The 20,910-nt window shown below is 36.5% G+C and overlaps 2 long non-coding RNA genes and 1 other non-coding gene across 3 annotated transcripts; 2 read left to right on the forward strand and 1 right to left on the reverse strand.

The window, feature by feature from the left end:
- Window positions 1–1,409: 1,409 nt before the first annotated feature.
- Window positions 1,410–3,222, forward strand: LOC136210791 (uncharacterized). The gene is made up of 3 exons (XR_010678209.1): window positions 1,410–1,578; window positions 2,330–2,398; window positions 3,102–3,222. It is a non-coding gene; the product is annotated as an uncharacterized lncRNA (long non-coding RNA).
- Window positions 3,223–12,919: 9,697 nt separating this feature from the next.
- Window positions 12,920–14,732, forward strand: LOC136203835 (uncharacterized). The gene is made up of 3 exons (XR_010674993.1): window positions 12,920–13,088; window positions 13,840–13,908; window positions 14,612–14,732. It is a non-coding gene; the product is annotated as an uncharacterized lncRNA (long non-coding RNA).
- A 3,656-nt stretch (window positions 14,733–18,388) lies between these two features.
- On the reverse strand, window positions 18,389–18,495 carry LOC136216163 (small nucleolar RNA R71). The gene has a single exon (XR_010683154.1). It is a non-coding gene; the product is annotated as a small nucleolar RNA R71 (small nucleolar RNA).
- Between the last annotated feature and the right edge of the window lie 2,415 nt (window positions 18,496–20,910).

Here is a 20,910-nt window from a genome sequence, read left to right on the forward strand (position 1 = left end):
ATCATCCTTAATCTCAACTCTTAGCCCTTTGGCGATCCGCACCTGCTTACCATCCACAATGAGGAACATTTCTGTATCTCCAAGGGCCGTTGTAACAAGCTCGTCTTCTTCATCATCCTTAGACTATGGGCGAATCGATAAGGATGCCGAGTATGTATCTTGAGCAACTTTCTGATTCCCCTTGATCATTACTCCTCCCTTGGCCGTAGGGATGTACATCGTCAAGTGGCGTATTGATATGAGAGCCGCCTCTTCTGAGATAAAAGGCCACCCCAAGATGATGTTGTATGCCAATTGACCGTCCATGATGGAGAACTCCAGATCTCCCATCCACACCTGATCCTCATCCGCTAACTCACATTCCAGCGTCACTTGCCCCTTTGTCTGGATTGTGTGAACTGTTACTCCCAGGATGTCTACAATGGTGGTCTTTATCTGAATAGGATCAACCTTGAGCTTGGCGAATGCTCCTCTAGTGATAAAATTGCATGAACTGCCAGTGTCAATCATCACTCGCTTCATTTCCCATCCTTCCACCATCATGGTGATGACGAGAGCATCTGCATGTGGAGGGATCGCTGGACCAATATCTGCAAATGGGCGATTGAGTGATGCTCTATCCAGAGCGGTAGTTCTCGCCTTCTTTACTGTAGGCTGGTACCCTGGACCGCCTGCGATGACGTTAATGACCCCCTTAGCCTTCTTCTTTGGATCATCTTTTGTTTTATCTCCATCTCCTTTCTTGTCATTCTGGACGAACCTGTCCAGCTTTCCTCTCTCAACAAGCCTTTCAATCTCCCTGGCCAGCTCCTAGCATTCATCTGTTTCATGGCCATTCCTCCTGTGATATTTGCAATAATTTTTGGGGTTTCTCCCTGTATTGGTGTACTCCCCTCCCTTTGGTTCGGGGTATGAAATGCTCCGTTTGTGTTGGTTGTTTTCTATCCACATCAGTTGTTGCATCTCAATTTTGTGCATTTCATTTCATATAGACATATGCATTACACGACATTATTCAGGACATTAGAAAATAATATTGCATTTTACATGTCATTATGTCATTGGATACATGAAAATTTATGCAGATACTAATATTAGGATAAGTGAAAGTATATGAAATAGATATTTAAATTTGTCTTAAAAATATAGGGACTAAATTGAATAATCTCAAAAGTATAAGGACTAAAATGTAATTTTCCAAATTCATAATTTAATAATATTATACATAATTTCAGATCTAATAATAATAATAATAATAATAATAATAGGAATGATAATAAGATAGTGGTAGTGGTAATAAGAGTATAAACTCATGGGTAAATAAGGAATTGTATCCAAACCCATAAGATAATCTTGTGGAAGGATTAGGTGAGTCATTCATCTCAAATTCTCCAGAAAATTTAGAGAGAGAAACACTTTTAAGAGAGAGAAAGTGAAGAAAAAGAGAAGAAGAAGAAGATGAAGTGGTAGAAGAAGAGAAAGGCATGCTTAGACATCTTTTTGCACAAATTATTTCATACTTTTGGAAGCTGATTTTGAGGGAGTTGAAGAAGGGAAAATTTTGAGTTTAGATCTTAGGTAACTCTCAAAATTTACTGCATGCAATTTGGTTAAATATTTTAGAAGATAAGGTATAATCTATTAGACTAGCTCTAAGTTGAATCCTATACTTGAAGCTGTTTTTGTGATACATTTTTGAAGACTTTAAAGACTTAATTTGGAGAGATGTTACGAATAAGAAATGTTCATATATATGTTATTTAGTGTTCTGGAAAGTTTGGTTATTATTGAATTTGTATGTTAGGATATAACTAGGAAAGAGGTTGATATGTGTTGTGTTGCCTATATGTTGACACAGGGTCAGATTATAAATTCGATTATAAATTATACAGAGATTATAAAATTCTGAATTTTGGATATATTATACTCTTGTTTGTCTAGTTTAAGTAGGAAAAAGAATCATACAATTTGGAGTTATATCTTTTGAGTTATGAGTGATTTCGTGGAACTGGTATAGGCAAATTATGATTAAAGTAAGACCCAAAGAGAAATTTTGTAATAAATTATGTATACTTTGACATTCTATAAAACTTTAGTATGGTATGCATATATAAGTCTAGGATAAAATGAAATTAGAATTAGTTCATTTAGATAAGTGAAAGAGGAGTTATACGACTTTTAAGGTTAATAGGTCATACTAGTATAAGTACAAATATCATTTGGTGGAAACAAGTGTAATGAAATAGAAAATAAAAAGTAATAAGTAAATAATTTTTGGGTTTAAAGAGTGTGTAAATTATATTGAATTATATGCTAAATTATATTATAGGTGCTCGTAATAGTGAAGATATTCTGGAGGAGGGTACAAGCCGTCATCGAGAAAATTAGCGGCTTAGAAGTGAGTGTAGACATGATGTGAATTTAATTCTTAATTGTGTTTGTGATTTGAGAATTGTGGTGTTTGATTGGATACATATTGATGTGAATTGTTGTAATTAACTTGAATAGATATGAATTGATACTTGTTGAACATTATTTGTGTGTTGAACATTATTTGTGATAGTTGGATTTAAACGAATATGTGTATATGTTAAATGTAATACGTGTTTAATATTATTTGTGATAGTTGGATTGGAATGAGGAGTATATGTATATGTTAAATGTGATTTCATTGATATAAAACATATGTACACGATTGCATGAAACATAAATGGATGGCGTCAGTCCCTGTTATGACTATTTGAATTTATATGGACTACATGGACCTATACGGTCAATATATGGACTACATGGACCTATACGGTCAATATTTGGACTACTTGGACCTATACGATCAATATTTGGACTACTTGGACCTAAAGGGTCAATACGTGGACTACTTGATTACATGGACCAAAACAAGATTATGTTATACCTGTTACCTGTTATTTGATCCCGGGTAGTGACTGGCTGGTGGTGTCACAACATTAATAAAACGGTTCATTCATTTGCATTTGTATGACTTGGGTGTGAGACTTGTTTACGTGATTGTGTGTGATTGGTATTCATTGATTGTTTATATTCACTGAGTTGCGACTCATATAAATCGCTAAATTTTCCAGCTAGTTGAAGTGAAGGTTAGACTGGGACTTTAGACGCTTAAAGAACTGTAGATTCCATGGATGAAAGGTCGGTCTGCTGGGTTCCGTCTCACACTATCTCCTCTCATTATAAACATGTAGAATAAGTAAACTTTTGGACTATATAAGTTTGTAGACTGTATGTACAAAGATATATATATGTATATATTAACGTATATATGTTTGATATACCCACGAGTATAAGTTGATAATATATGCTTTTATCTAATGAATAGCTTTAGTTTAAAAAAAAAATTTATACGTTTAGGGTGTTACATCAGTACTTCGCTTTTGGAGGCATTTAACGTTGTAAACGATGGCGTATATGCTGATTTGTTCCTGGAGCCTCTCCGCCTACTTCGGGAGGATGGGTCAGGGAGCCTTTCCTTTTCCTTATCCCATCTTTGGGATTCGCCTTTCCCTCTCTTGGGAGGAGAAGCAGACTCTGTTCGGATATCATCAACTTCCATGAAATCTTTACATCTTTCCATCAGCTTTGCTATGGTTTTTGGTTTATTTCTGATTAGATCCACCTGCAAGCTCTTACAGGTCGTATTTTTTACCACTGCTTCTACGGCCATGGAGACATCCACATCTACCACATGAATGCATAACTTGTTGAAGTTATTGACATAATCTCTTAGAGACTCATTTTCCTTTTGCTTTAGCTCGAAGAGTTTTCACGATTTAACCACTGGCTGGATGCTTCCTGCGAACTTTGCGCAAAATTCTCTACTCAATTGATCCCAACTATCTATCGATCCCGGGGGGAGAGATTGAAACCAATCATACGTCGGGCCTTTTAGCGTGGTGATGAACATTTGGCACAACACTGCTTCACTAGCACGGTTAAGTCCCAACAACATGCGATACTTCCTTGCATGAGCTTCAGGATTATCTTCACCAGAGTAGCCTGGTATATTTGGGATTTTGAAATTCCTATCAGTTTCCTCATCTTCGATCCGTCTTGTGAAGGGCGACTCTCGGTTGGCGAAAGGATTGTGCCTTGCATTCTCCTCATTCTGCCTACGTATTTCCTCCCTGATCTGATCCGCCACAGAACCTTGATTCCTTCTTGGGCGTCTCCTACTATGAGATAAGTTTTGAGTTTAGATCTTAGGTAACTCTCAAAATTTACTGCATGCAATTTGGTTAAGTATTTTAGGAGATAAGGTATAATCTATTAGACTAGCTCTAAGTTGAATCCTATACTTGAAGCTGTTTTTGTGATACGTTTTTGAAGACTTTAAAGACTTATTTGGAGAGGTGTTACAAATAAAAAATGTTCATATATGTGTTATTTAGTGTTCTGGAAAGTTTGGTTATTATTGAATTTGTATGTTAGGATATAACTAGGAAAGAAGTTGATATGTGTTGTGTTGCCTATATGTTGACACAGGGTCAGATTATAAATTTGATTATAAATTGTACAGAGATTATAAAATTCTGAATTTTGGATATAGTATACTCTTGTTTGTCTAGTTTAAGTAGGAAAAAGAATCATACAATTTGGAGTTATATCGTTTGAGTTATATGTGATTTCGTGGAACTGGTACAAGCAAATTATGATTAAAGTAAGACCCAAAGAGAAATTTTGTAATAAATTATGTATACTTGGACATTCTATAAAACTTTAGTATGGTATGCATATATAAGTCTAGGATAAAATGAAATTAGAATTAGTTCATTTAGATAAATGAAAGAGGAGTTATAAGGCTTTTAAGGTTAATAGGTCATACTAGTATAAGTACAAATATCATTTGGTGGAAACAAGTGTAATGAAATGGAAAATAAAAAGTAATAAGTAAATAATTTTTGGGTTTAAATAGTGTGTAAATTATATTGAATCATATGCTAAATTATATTATAGGTGCTCGTAATATTGAAGATATTCCGGAGGAGGGTACAAGCCGTCATCGAGAAAATTAGCGGCTTAGAAGTGAGTATAGACATGATGTGAAGTTAATTCTTAATTGTGTTTGTGATTTGAGAATTGTGGTGTTTGATTGGATACATATTGATGTGAATTATTATAATTAACTTGAATAGATATGAATTGATACTTGTTGAACATTATTTGTGATAGTTAGATTTAAATGAGTATGTGTATAAGTTAAATGTGATACGTGTTGAACATTATTTGTGATAGTTGGATTTAAACGAATATGTGTATATGTTAAATGTAATACGTGTTGAATATTATTTGTGATAGTTGGATTGGAATGAGGAGTATGTGTATATGTTAAATGTGATTTCATTGATATAAAACATATGTACACGATTGCATGAAACATAAATGGATGGCGTTCTGACATACCAGTTCAGTCACTATTATGACTATTTGAATTTATATGGACTACATGGACCTATACGGTCAATATATTGACTACATGGACCTATACGGTCAATATTTGGACTACTTGGACCTATACGGTCAATATTTGGACTACTTAGACCTAAAGGGTCAATACGTGGACTACTTGATTACATGGACCGAAACAAGATTATGTTATACCTGTTACCTGTTATTTGATCCCGGGTAGTGACTGACTGGTGGTGTCACAACATTAATAAAACGGTTCATTCATTTGCATTTGTATGACTTGGGTGTGAGACTTGTTTACGTGATTGTGTGTGTGATTGGTATTCATTGATTGTTTATATTCACTGAGTTGCGACTCATATAAATCGCTAAATTTTCCAGCTAGTTGAAGTGAAGGTTAGACTGGGACTTTAGACGCTTAAAGAACTGTAGATTCCATGGATGAAAGGTCGGTCTGCTGGGTTCCGTCTCACACTATCTCCTCTCATTATAAGCATGTAGAATAAGTAAACTTTTGGACTATATAAGTTTGTAGACTGTATGTATAAAGATATATATATGTATATATTAACGTATATATGTTTGATATACCCACGAGTATAAGTTGATAATATATGCTTTTATCTAATGAATAGCTTTAGTTTAAAAAAAATATTTATACGTCTAGGGTGTTACATTTAGTGGTATCAGAGCAGGAATATGACCTTAGGGACATACATAAGCATATATTGCATGACATACATATCATTTGTTTATAATATGATATTACAATCATATAGGATTGAAGAAGTTGGTGACCAAAATAGAAATGAAAATGAAATGAGGAGAGGGGAACCAGTCAGACCACGTTCTATAGGTGCCCCAAATAATAATCCACAAGCATCACCTGCACATTCTCATGCATCAAATTTGCATCGTCAAGCTCCTCCTTTTGAGCAGAGATAGAATTAAATGGTTCAAAGGGAAAGGAGGTTCGATAAATTGAAAAAGCAAGGTGCTGAAGAATTTACTAGTACCACTGATCCTACACAAGCAGAAAGATGGTTGAAGAGGATAGAGAGGGTTTTCAACTTGATGAAGTGCACACCTGAAGAAAAATTTGACTATGCTGTGTTTTTACTTCAGGGAGATCCATATGATTGGTGGGAAACTATTCCTAACAGTACTGTTCAGCCTCCTGTTTTGACATGGGATGATTTTGTTCTTGAGTTTCGCAATAACTATATGCCAGAAGTGTATTTAGATGATAAAAGGAGAGAATTCTTGAATTTGAAGCAGGGAAAAATGAGTGTAGCTGAATATGAAGTGAAATTTAATCAGTTGTCAACTTATGTATCTTCTTTGGTGGCAACAGAAAAAGATAAATGCAGACAATTTGAAGAAGGGTTGAGGTATGAAATTTGAAGTACAATTACAGCTTCTGATCTTGAAACCTATCAAAAACTAAAAGCTGCAGCTATTAGAGGTGAAAGGTTGGAAAAAGAAAGAGTTGATTTCCAAACAAAAAGGGGTTATAGTCATTCTAGTGCTGAGCAGAGTAACAAGTTTGTCAAACGTCAAGCTAATTCATCTCCTTCACAATCAAATGCTAGAGGTAGATATTCTGCGAATTGAGGAGGAAGAATGAGTGTTCCATCTTATTCAAGACAGAGTCAAAGGCAAAGCTCAGGATTGAAATCAGCTTGTAATACATGTGGAAGATATCATGAGGGAGAAGGTAGGAAATTGACTGGGGGATGTTTCTTTTGTGGTTCCTTAGATCATTTCTTCCGTGATTGTCCAAAAAGGGGAGTATCTGACAGACAAGGTTCAGAGGCTACAGTACAGAATACAAGGGGGAGTGGGGTTGTTATGCCAGCAGGTAGAGGTAGAGGCAGAGGAGCAACAATGAATACTGCTAGAGGTATTGGTAGATCTGAAGCTCAGGGTCCACAAACTCAAGTTCGAGCATTTCCTTTGAATAGACAGGAAGCCATTGCTGCACCACAAGTTGTGACAGGTAAACTTTCGATTTGCAATCTAGAAGCTTATGCATTAATTGATTCTGGATCTTCTCATTCATTTATATCATCAAATTTGGCATCACATTTGCATATAGATTGTGAATCCTTGGGGTTTGATTTAAATGTGGGGACTTGATAGGGGTCAAAAACCCCTATCTTTGGGTACGGTTTTAGGACGGGTTTTAGCATTATTTAGTTAATAAGCGAGCATTTCTCGCATTTAAATGCTTTTGTGTGAGTTAGTTAGGAATTGGAAACGTTTTATTTATTTTTCGTTGTTTAGGCTCGTTTTATGACCAATTTAGGCAATTACGGCCAAAATAGCATGCATAGTATAATTCCGTTATCTTTTGAAGCTAATTGGTCCGTCAAAAGTCGCACCAAACGAAGCGTTTGCTCAAAATAAGCGATTGGCGGGTCAATTTAGCCTTTGGACTAATGTTATCTGGAGTTTCTGTACATGCCCAGGTATAAGTTCGGACGAAAAAGGCATCGACGGCAGTCGGCAAGCACACGGGGGCATACCGGGCAAGAATGCTCGACGAGCGGGCCTCCGTAGGCCATGCCTGCTCGCCGAGCAGGCCGCCAGAGGCCTGCTCGCCGAGCGGGGCGCTGCTCGTCGCGAGTAGAGCCTGCTCGGCGAGCAGACCTGCGGGAATTGGTCAAAAAGACCAATTCTGCCCCCACGATGCCAAGACGGACCCCACGACTTCCTACCTGCATAAGGACACGAAAACAGGTCAAAAAGAGGGCCGAGCCACGCCTATAAATAGAGTTTTTCCAATGTAAATTAGTATCTTTTATCTTTGTAATTTTCTTAGCTTTTCATCTTGAGAAATCCTCTCCACCTCCTCCATATCCTTCAAACCTCCATTGAAGACACCTCCGAAGCTCCGTTCACCGAGGATTGCTCAAGCTCCATCCTTAAGTCCTAGGAAGACGCCTGCATTGGTAGACAGGTTCCCTGAAAGGGATTTTTCTTCTTTTATATTCTGTCTAGCCTCTGATACATGTTATGAATCCTAAGCTCATTGTAACTTCGTGACAATACTTTCATCTTTGATATATATTATAGTTCTTGTTCATTCAATTGTTTTAATGCTTTAATCTTTGTCTTACGCTTGTCTGATTGGTTTAACTCATTCGATAATCCCAAAATCAAGTTGGCACATATTGCGAGATGAATCTGACCTAGTCAGTGCCTATAGGATTGACGACCCTATAGAAGATTAAGCCCAAATTGCTGAGCCTTAGAGCTAGTTTCGGCCTTACAAGGGAATAACGAACTAGGAACTTTAGGAGGATAGGTCGGGTTAATCGCCTCGGACACAAGTGACTTAGGTTTTAATTCAATTGCTTAAACAATCTATTCTCATTATCATCGTATCCCTTCATGTTCCTTCGGATAATTGGATTGGTAAAAGATCACTTAGGAGTAGTTTAACTTAATTAGGGGTAGAGTAACTTAATTAGGCATAGAATAACTTAGTTAGAATCAGATAACTTAGCTAGGAATAGTATAATTCAACCTAGGAGTAGATTAACTTAGAAAAACCAACTCAAAACCCCCTAAGCCTAGATAACACCTGAAACCAAGTAACTCGATACTTGCAGAAATAAATCCTGTGGACGATAACCTGGACTTAACCAGAAATTTATTACTTGATAACGACGGGGTACACTTATCCCTTAGTGAGTCTTCATCCCAACTTAGGTGAAGGCGCATCAGGACTCCATTAGTAGAGTTTGTGATAGTAAATCAGGTGTATCGGAATTGTTTGATTCAAATTGGCACGGCAGAATTAAGTGCAGACTTGATATTGCTGAATATTAGAGAATTTGATGTGATACTGGGTATGGATTGGTTGACAAAGCATCATGCAACTGTTAAGTGTTTCACTAAAGAGGTTATTTTTGAGCCACCAGATCAACCAAAAGTTATCTTTCAAGGGGACCGTCAGCTTATACCAACTTGTTTAATCTCTGCCGTCAGTGCTTTCCGTTTAATGAAGGGTGGATGCCAAGCATATTTGGCGCATGTCATTGACACTAAAGCAACAGATGTAACACTTGAGAATATTCCCGTGGTAAATGAATTTCCAGATGTATTTCCTTCAGACTTGTCGGGTATACCTCCTAGTCGAGAAGCAGAGTTTACAATTGATTTGATTCCAGGAACTGCACCAATTTCTATCTCACCTTATAGAATGGCGCCAGTTGAATTAAAAGAGTTGAAAACACAATTACAAGAACTACTTGATAAGGGGTTTATCCGACCTAGTGTGTCCTCGTGGGGTGCTCCAGTTTTGTTTGTCAAGAAAAAGGATGGCACAATGCGATTATGTATTGACTACAGACAGTTGAATCGGGTCACCGTGAAGAATAAATATCCTTTACCTCGAATAGATGAATTATTTGATCAATTGCAGGGAGCACATGTATTCTCAAAAATTGACTTGAGATCGGGGTATCATCAACTCAAAATTTCAGAACCAGATGTTCCAAAGACGGCTTTTCGAACTCGATATGGGCATTATGAATTTCTTGTGATGCCGTTTAGGTTGACAAATGCACCAGCAGCTTTTATGGCATTAATGAATAAGGTATTTCAAAAGTATCTTGACAAGTTTGTTATTGTTTTCATTGATGACATACTTGTGTATTCAAAGAGCAAAGAGGAGCACGAATATCATTTAAAAATTGTGTTGCGGATATTGAGGGAAAAGCAGTTGTATGCAAAGTTTAGCAAATGTGAATTCTGGATGGATCATGTTTTATTTCTAGGATATGTGATTTCAGGTCAGGGTATACAGGTAGATCCTAAGAAGATTGAAGCAGTAGTTAATTGGGAAGCACCAAAGTCTATAGCAGAAGTAAGAAGTTTTCTAGGGTTAGCTGGATATTATAGACATTTTGTTGATGGGTTTTCTCTTATTGCTGCTCCATTGACTAAACTATCAAGAAAGAACATTTCATTTCAGTGGACAAACGCTTGTCAGAAAAGTTTTGAGGAGTTAAAAAGACGATTGACTTCTGCTCCAATTTTGACGATTCCTTCTGGCACGAGAGGATTTGTGGTATATAGTGACGCGTCTCATCAAGGTTTAGGGTGTGTTCTAATGCAACATGGTAAGGTAATTGCATATGCATCGAGACAATTAAAACTATATGAATTATCTTATCTAGTGCATGATTTAGAACTTACTGCTGTGGTGTTTGCTTTAAAAATTTGGCGACATTATTTGTATGGAGAAACATTTCAAATTTTTACTGATCACAAAAGTTTGAAATATTTGATGAGTCAAAAAGATTTAAATATGAGATAGCGAAGATGGTTGGAATTTTTAAAGGATTATGAATGCACAATAGAGTATCATCCTAGAAAAGCGAATGTGGTAGCAGATGCCTTAAGCAGAAAACCTGGTAGTGTTTTGGCTCATGTTCAAGTATCTACATTTCCTTATTTGGTGCAATTGCGTGCTATGAATGTTGAGTTAGATTTGAATAAGAATGGAGTTCTATTGGCCAACTTTAAGGTGAGACCAGTGTTACATGATAGAATCAAGGAAGCTCAAATCTGGGATCCACAGTTCAAGGAAATAATGGAAAGTGTAGAATGGGGGAAAAGTACTAATTTTGCAGTTGAAAATGGTACTTTGATGATAGAACAAAGAATTTGTGTGCCAAATGTTGATAATCTACGTAAGGAGATTATAGAAGAGGCTCATACTGCTCCATACATCATGCATCCTGGAATGACAAAGATGTACAATACTTTGCGGTCTCATTTTTGGTGGCCTAGAATGAAAAAAGATGTGGCAGAATATGTTTCTAAATGTCTAACATGTCAGCAGATCAAAATTGAACATCAGGCTCCAATTGGAAAACTACAGCCGTTATCTATACCAGTCTGGAAATGGGAAAGGGTAACTATGGATTTTGTTTATGGATTACCAAAGACTTCAAACAAGAATGATGCTGTTTGGGTAATTGTGGATCGGTTAACAAAGTCAGCTCACTTTTTACCTATACGGTGGGGTTGTTCACTTGAGAATTTGGCTAAGAAGTACGTGAATGAGATTGTCAGATTACATGGAGTGCCAGTATCTATTGAATCAGATAGAGACCCGCGATTCACATCTCGATTTTGGACGAGTTTACAACATGCTTTAGGTACAAGGTTAAATTTTAGCACTGCATTTCATCCTCAAACCGATGGGCAATCTGAAAGAACAATTCAGACATTAGAAGATATGCTTTGAGCTTGTGTTCTTGAGTTCAAAGGTGCATGGGATGAATATATTGCTTTGATAGAATTTGCTTATAATAATCATTACCATAGCAGTATAGGTATGGCACCATATGAGGCATTGTATGGAAGAAAATGCAGAAGTCCTATTTATTGGGACGAAGAAGGCATGCGTGTTTTAGAAGGTCCTGAGATTGTGCAAGATGCAATGGAGAAAGTGAAGGTAATCAGAAGCAAACTTAAAGCAGCCCAAGACAGACAGAAAAGTTATGCAGATCAACACAGAAGAGAGATGGGGTATGATGTAGGGGATAAAGTATTTCTTCGAGTTTCACCTTGGAAAGGCGTGATAAGATTTGGAAAGAAAGGAAAATTAAGTCCAAGGTACACTGGACCGTATGAAATTCTTGAAAAAGTTGGTCCTCTTGCTTACAGATTAGCATTACCTCCAGAGTTAGCTCAAATTCATGATGTTTTTCACGTAAGTATGCTCAGAAGATACCGATCAGATCCTACACATATAATAAACGATCAAATAATTGAAGTTGCTGATGACCTCAGTTATGTAGAAGAGCCAGTGGCAGTCATTGGGTATAAAACAAAACAGTTACGAAATAAAGAGATACCATTGGTTAAGATTCTGTGGAGAAGTCATTCAGTAGAAGAAGCTACATGGGAAACAGAGGAAAAGATGAGAAAAGAATATTCGTACTTGTTTCACGAATCAGGTAATGAATTTCGTGGACGAAATTCTTTATAGAGGGGGAGAAATGTAACATCTCAATTTTGTGCATTTCATTTCATATAGACATATGCATTACACGATATTATTCAGGACATTAGAAAATAATATTGCATTTTACATGTCATTATGTCATTGGATACATGAAAATTTATGTAGATACTAATATTAGGACAAGTGAAAGTATAGGAAATAGATATTTAAGTTTGTCTTAAAAATATAGGGACTAAATTGAATAATCTCAAAAGTATAAGGACTAAAATGTAATTTTTCAAATTCATAATTTAATAATATTATACATAATTTCAGATCTAATAATAATAATAATAATAATAATAATAGGAATGATAATAAGATAGTGGTAGTGGTAATAAGAGTATAAACTCATGGGTAAATAAGGAATTGTATCCAAACCCATAAGATAATCTTGTGGAAGGATTAGGTGAGTCATTCATCTCAAATTCTCCAGAAAATTTAGAGAGAGAAACACTTTTAAGAGAGAGAAAGTGAAGAAAAAGAGAAGAAGAAGAAGATGAAGTGGTAGAAGAAGAGAAAGGCATGCTTAGACATCTTTTTGCACAAATTATTTCATACTTTTGGAAGCTGATTTTGAGGGAGTTGAAGAAGGGAAAATTTTGAGTTTAGATCTTAGGTAACTCTCAAAATTTACTGCATGCAATTTGGTTAAATATTTTAGAAGATAAGGTATAATCTATTAGACTAGCTCTAAGTTGAATCCTATACTTGAAGCTGTTTTTGTGATACATTTTTGAAGACTTTAAAGACTTAATTTGGAGAGATGTTACGAATAAGAAATGTTCATATATATGTTATTTAGTGTTCTGGAAAGTTTGGTTATTATTGAATTTGTATGTTAGGATATAACTAGGAAAGAGGTTGATATGTGTTGTGTTGCCTATATGTTGACACAGGGTCAGATTATAAATTCGATTATAAATTATACAGAGATTATAAAATTCTGAATTTTGGATATATTATACTCTTGTTTGTCTAGTTTAAGTAGGAAAAAGAATCATACAATTTGGAGTTATATCTTTTGAGTTATGAGTGATTTCGTGGAACTGATATAGGCAAATTATGATTAAAGTAAGACCCAAAGAGAAATTTTGTAATAAATTATGTATACTTTGACATTCTATAAAACTTTAGTATGGTATGCATATATAAGTCTAGGATAAAATGAAATTAGAATTAGTTCATTTAGATAAGTGAAAGAGGAGTTATACGACTTTTAAGGTTAATAGGTCATACTAGTATAAGTACAAATATCATTTGGTGGAAACAAGTGTAATGAAATAGAAAATAAAAAGTAATAAGTAAATAATTTTTGGGTTTAAAGAGTGTGTAAATTATATTGAATTATATGCTAAATTATATTATAGGTGCTCGTAATAGTGAAGATATTCTGGAGGAGGGTACAAGCCGTCATCGAGAAAATTAGCGGCTTAGAAGTGAGTATAGACATGATGTGAATTTAATTCTTAATTGTGTTTGTGATTTGAGAATTGTGGTGTTTGATTGGATACATATTGATGTGAATTGTTGTAATTAACTTGAATAGATATGAATTGATACTTGTTGAACATTATTTGTGTGTTGAACATTATTTGTGATAGTTGGATTTAAACGAATATGTGTATATGTTAAATGTAATACGTGTTGAATATTATTTGTGATAGTTGGATTGGAATGAGGAGTATATGTATATGTTAAATGTGATTTCATTGATATAAAACATATGTACACGATTGCATGAAACATAAATGGATGGCGTCAGTCCCTGTTATGACTATTTGAATTTATATGGACTACATGGACCTATACGGTCAATATATGGACTACATGGACCTATACGGTCAATATTTGGACTACTTGGACCTATACGATCAATATTTGGACTACTTGGACCTAAAGGGTCAATACGTGGACTACTTGATTACATGGACCAAAACAAGATTATGTTATACCTGTTACCTGTTATTTGATCCCGGGTAGTGACTGGCTGGTGGTGTCACAACATTAATAAAACGGTTCATTCATTTGCATTTGTATGACTTGGGTGTGAGACTTGTTTACGTGATTGTGTGTGATTGGTATTCATTGATTGTTTATATTCACTGAGTTGCGACTCATATAAATCGCTAAATTTTCCAGCTAGTTGAAGTGAAGGTTAGACTGGGACTTTAGACGCTTAAAGAACTGTAGATTCCATGGATGAAAGGTCGGTCTGCTGGGTTCCGTCTCACACTATCTCCTCTCATTATAAACATGTAGAATAAGTAAACTTTTGGACTATATAAGTTTGTAGACTGTATGTACAAAGATATATATATGTATATATTAACGTATATATGTTTGATATACCCACGAGTATAAGTTGATAATATATGCTTTTATCTAATGAATAGCTTTAGTTTAAAAAAAAAATTTATACGTTTAGGGTGTTACATCAGTACTTCGCTTTTGGAGGCATTTAACGTTGTAAACGATGGCGTATATGCTGATTTGTTCCTGGAGCCTCTCCGCCTACTTCGGGAGGATGGGTCAGGGAGCCTTTCCTTTTCCTTATCCCATCTTTGGGATTCGCCTTTCCCTCTCTTGGGAGGAGAAGCAGACTCTGTTCGGATATCATCAACTTCCATGAAATCTTTACATCTTTCCATCAGCTTTGCTATGGTTTTTGGTTTATTTCTGATTAGATCCACCTGCAAGCTCTTACAGGTCGTATTTTTTACCACTGCTTCTACGGCCATGGAGACATCCACATCTACCACATGAATGCATAACTTGTTGAAGTTATTGACATAATCTCTTAGAGACTCATTTTCCTTTTGCTTTAGCTCGAAGAGTTTTCACGATTTAACCACTGGCTGGATGCTTCCTGCGAACTTTGCGCAAAATTCTCTACTCAATTGATCCCAACTATCTATCGATCCCGGGGGGAGAGATTGAAACCAATCATACGTCGGGCCTTTTAGCGTGGTGATGAACATTTGGCACAACACTGCTTCACTAGCACGGTTAAGTCCCAACAACATGCGATACTTCCTTGCATGAGCTTCAGGATTATCTTCACCAGAGTAGCCTGGTATATTTGGGATTTTGAAATGCCTATCAGTTTCCTCATCTTCGATCCGTCTTGTGAAGGGCGACTCTCGGTTGGCGAAAGGATTGTGCCTTGCATTCTCCTCATTCTGCCTACGTATTTCCTCCCTGATCTGATCCGCCACAGAACCTTGATTCCTTCTTGGGCGTCTCCTACTATGAGATCTACTTCGCTGTGAGGAGGAGGAGCTGGATTCTAATGAAGGTTCTGATGGTGACCTTCTTCCACCTCTGCCACGCCCTTTTGGTGGGGATCGTCCATCTCCTCCTCGATTTGGTGGTGGTATGACCTGGTGAGGTGACCTGATGAGGTGACCCAGCTTAGCGTTCATCCTCCCTTCGCCCTAGAGGTGGAGGCGATCTTCCCCGCCGGGGGGATCCAGCTCGACGTCTACGATGATAACGGGATTTGGATCGTCTTCTCCCACGTGATCTGGTTCGTCTTCTATGTCTACGATCATCACGTCCGCCTTCCGGGTGCTCATGATCCACCATCATATTAATTTGTTCCTGACCCGCCTGCGTTCCAGTTTGCACCGGAGGAGCTCGAGGTCCACCAATAGTAATTCCTGGGTTTGTCGTGTGCCTCGAGGGAGCTTGATCATTCCTTCGACTTCCCTCTGGTATGTCTAGAAATAACCTTCTGTTTATTGGTATATCACTAGCGAGCTCTGGATTAACGACCATTGAATCCGTGGGTTGAGAGAGCAAGAATGACGAATCGCGGAGAGCACCTCGTCTATAGTAGGCAGCTTGCCATTGTGACGTGGTTGGCCTTGGTGGACGCCGACGATTTAGCGAGGGAATGGTCCCTGTTGTGGGTCCACCTACATCCTGGTTCTCCAGATAGGCCCTCAATTGACCCGCCATAAGTGGCCCATGCACACTCCCCACTGCCTCTGCACAAATTTCTATAAGAGATTCTGGTGACATTTCCCCTTCATTATGAACGATGGGTCGATCAGGATCAATACTTCTAGCGTGTGTCGGGGGATTAACTGAAAGCGGTATTGACGGTGTTGCAGTGCCAGTTGAGGGGTTAGACCCTCCACTTGCCATGTTTGTAATTGTGAACTAAGTTCTTTTTGGATTAGAACTTCCACCTTCACCGCACCAATTGATAACTGGTGGTGAATTCTTGATCGGAATCCTTCCCTACGGGGGGCGCCGTTGGGATCGGCGGGGGAAGCTCCGATGCCAAAGTTAGTGTATAGTAATAGAATAAACTGTAATGACAAAGTAGGGTTAAGGAGGGCATGAAAAGTGTACCTCAATAGCTTGGGATGCAAGCTATTTATAGTCATATAGTTGTAACCATCAAATAATTACAAACACAGTAGCATTTAGATTTGTTCATATTAGTTTACATTTTGGTAGTAGATAGACCAATCTCTATTTCGAAGATTCAGCGAGAAGATTTAGTAGAGGATTCGCCCCAGGAGCCTGACAAACTCTAAACGAGGTTCAAGGAAAGGATTGACAACCCGTTCGCTTGAAAGTCGTCAAAAGCTTCCATGCTTCTTGTTCTCTGTAAACTTGTATCAAATTCATACTTCATCTAATAAAGTTTATTCTATTCGATAGATTTTTATGTAGCACTTATGGTAAATGATCCGAAGTGAGTTCTGGTATTTTCATTAATACGTAGTTGAATTCAAAATCTTTACAAGGAAACTTTGTTGAACACTTAGACAAATTGGTATCTTGGATAAAAGTATCAATTCGGTTAAGGAAGCAATCTAACCAGTTAGGGGATTGTTGCGTTCAAAGCCTTTTAATTGAATGAGTTCACGTTATTACATTTATATAATTTGTATACAAAGTTTAAAGTTGTTTTCTTTGCTTAATGCAAACGAATACATTTATTCACTTTTCTAAAGCACTAAACGTTTCTGTCTTGTAAATTCATCCTTAAATCAGAAGTGATTTCTAACATTCTTCATACTCTAGTTTAATTCTTATTCTATCAATTTCAAAACCAAATCCAATTAAACGATTTTCCATATTATAAACCTTGAAAGTAAATCAAACTGAATTAAAATAAGTTTTCGTTAAAAAGCGTTCCCTGTGGGTTCGATATCTTTTATTACTACAAGCGTATACCGTGCACTTGCGGAAATCGCTCAACAAGTTTTTGACGTCGTTGCCGGGGAACATCAAAAATTTTTAAAAAAATTTAGATTTTTCGTGTTTTATTTCGAATCTAGGTTTACACATACTTATTCAAACTTTTATATTTTATTTATTTCAAATTACTAACATATTTATTTTTCAAATTCTGTTTTGAAGGTAGTTTGGGTTCGTGCAAGATTTCAGGTTCATGCGCAGTTCTCGAAGTTCAGGCACTATACCAAACCCATTAGACCCAGAAATTGAAAGAACCCTTAAAAAGAATAAGAAAAACAAGAAAAACAAAAACAAAACTCCATTAAAAACTAGAGATACCGAGCCAGAAACTATGGCTACACTTATGGATTACGCTAGGCCAGGAGTGGCCGGTGTAACCAATAGTATCGTTAGACCCCAAATAAATGCAAACCAATTTGAAATTAAGCCAGCATTGCTTAATATGTTGCAAAATAATGTAACATTTTACGGGTTGCCTAACGAAAATCCTAACACCCATTTGACAAATTTTCTTGAAATTTGTGACACTTTTAAAATAAATGATGTGACTGCCGAAGCAATCAAACTTCGCCTCTTTCATTCACTTTGAAGGATAGAGCTAAAGAATGGTTAACTTCTATGCCAGGCGCAACGTTTGAAACTTGGGACCAACTTGCCCAAGCATTTTTATCAAAATATTTTCCTTTAGCAAAAACCGCAAGAGTCATAAAAGAGTTAACATCTTTTTCTCAATATGATAACGAAAATCTTTATGAGGCTTGGGAACGTTTTAAAGAACTTCAACGTTTATGCCCACACCACCAATTGCCCGATGCACTTTTAATGCAAACATTTTATAATGGATTAAATCCTACAACTAGAGGTTCATTAGATGCTATGTCGGGAGAGTTATTTATGAAGAAGGCATCTGCCCAAGCAAGAGAACTTTTGGAGGAAATGGCGATTAACAGCAGTATGTGGCCTGCAGATCGTGGACATATACCAGTGGCGAAACCATCATCCTCGAATACATCATCGGTTAAAGGTATAGTGAATCTTGATCTAGTTGCGATGTTACAAGCCCAATTTTCTGTCTTATCGCACAAAATTGATAGGTTTATGGCATCGTGCGATTCTAATGGTAATCCAATCCAAACGGATGTGGATTATGAAGGTATGAGCGAGATTGAACAGGTAAATTTTGTCCAAGGGCAAAACCAAACTAATAACCCTTATTCCAATACTTATAATCCTGGATGGAGAAACCATCCTAACTTTAATTGGAGAGATAATAATAATAATGCAAATGCTAATCAAAATCGTACCAATAATTATCAAAATCAATCAAGAGATACGATTAGCACTTTATCTTCTAAAATCGACAAATTTATAGATGCTATGAGTGGAAAAATAAGTAATCACGACGATGGTTTTAAACGGATCGAGAATAAATTCGATCAGCTTATTAAAAACCATTCATCTAGCATCCATAATTTGGAGGTTCAAATTGGACAACTTGCTAAATCAATTCCATCCCGCAAAGAGGGAAGTCTTCCTAGCCATACGGAGGAAAATCCGAAAGAGCATGTCAAGGCTATCACTCTTCGTTCAGGGAAAAACTACTTAGGTCCGGAAATGCCCGGAGATTCAACTTTACCAGGAACTGTTTTACCAAAATCCAAAGAAGATACATTAAACACTAAAAGTTCACCAATTGACTCAAGTACAAAAACTTTTGTACCCAAACCACCTTTTCCACACAAAGAATAAGGACTATGACAAACAACTTTTAACATTTTTAGACAAACTTAAAAATTTGCACATTAATTTGACATTTATGGATGCGATTACGCAAATTCCCAATTATGGTAAGTTCTTAAAAGATTTAATTTCAAAGAAAATTAGTTGGGAAGGGATTTCATCCATTTCACTGACTGAAGATTGTAGTTCAATAGTGTCGAGTAATTTGCCTACTAAACTCAAAGATCCCGGATGTTTTACTATTCCGTGTAAATTGGGAGATATTGAATTCCCAAGTTGTCTTTGTGATTTAGGAGCAAGTATAAACTTAATGCCATTATCTATTTTTAATAAGTTAGGTTTAGAAGAAGATATCAAACGTACCAATATGGTTTTGCAATTAGCGGATCAAACCACTAAAAGACCATATGATATAATTGAAGATGTTTTAGTAAAAGTCGACAAATTTATTTTTCCTACCGATTTCGTTATATTAGATTTTGCATATGACGTTAATTGTCCACTAATTTTTGGCAGACCGTTTATGAACACGGGACGTGCTCTAGTTGATGTGTCGGAAGGGAAGGTAGTTTTAAGGATAGGAGAAGATAAGATTGAGTTTGATATGAACAAAGCGATGAAATATCCTATGGAGGAATTCGCTTGTATGAAACTTGATTTAGTTGAAGAATGTGTTAATGACATTATTCAAAAAGAAGAAATAATAGAACCAATAATAGGTGAAGAATTAGAAGATAAGGACCCAGAGCCTTTGATTCGAGAAGATGGACCAGTTCCGCCTTCAATTGTAATTCCCCCTAAATTAGAACTTAAAGAGTTACCAAACCATTTGAGATACGCTTTCTTAGGCGAAGGCGATTCTCTACCTATAATTATCTCTAACAAATTAACACATGTTCAAGAAGAAAAATTGAAAGAAGTTGTTAGAAATAGAATAGGAAGTATGGGATGGCAAATTTCAGACTTGAAAGGAATTAATCCTAGTATTGTAATGCACATAATTCACTTAGAAGAAGATAAGCCACCTAAAGCGGATATGCAAAGATGCTTAAATCCGAATATGAAAGAAGTAGTCAAAAATGAGATTACTAAACTGTTAGACAATGGAATCATTTATCCTATCTCAGATAGTGAATGGGTTAGTCCAATCCATTGTGTACCTAAAAAGGGAGGCATAACTGTTGTAAGGAATGACGGAGGTGAATTAATACCTACGCGAACCACCACTGGTTGGAGGGTTTGTACAGATTATAGGAACCTTAACAAAGCAACCAGGAAAGATCATTTTCCTCTACCTTTCATTAATCAAATGATCGAAAGGATAACTGGTCATGCTTTCTATTGTTTTCTAGATGGTTACTCTGGATTCTTTCAAATTTATATTTACCCGGATGATCAAGATAAAACATTCTTCACATGTCCTTATGGAACATTTTCATATAGGAGAATGCCTTTTGGTCTATGTAATGCACCAGCAACAT

This window comes from Euphorbia lathyris, chromosome 1 (genome assembly GCF_963576675.1).
Source record: "Euphorbia lathyris chromosome 1, ddEupLath1.1, whole genome shotgun sequence".
Lineage (NCBI taxonomy): Eukaryota > Viridiplantae > Streptophyta > Magnoliopsida > Malpighiales > Euphorbiaceae > Euphorbia > Euphorbia lathyris.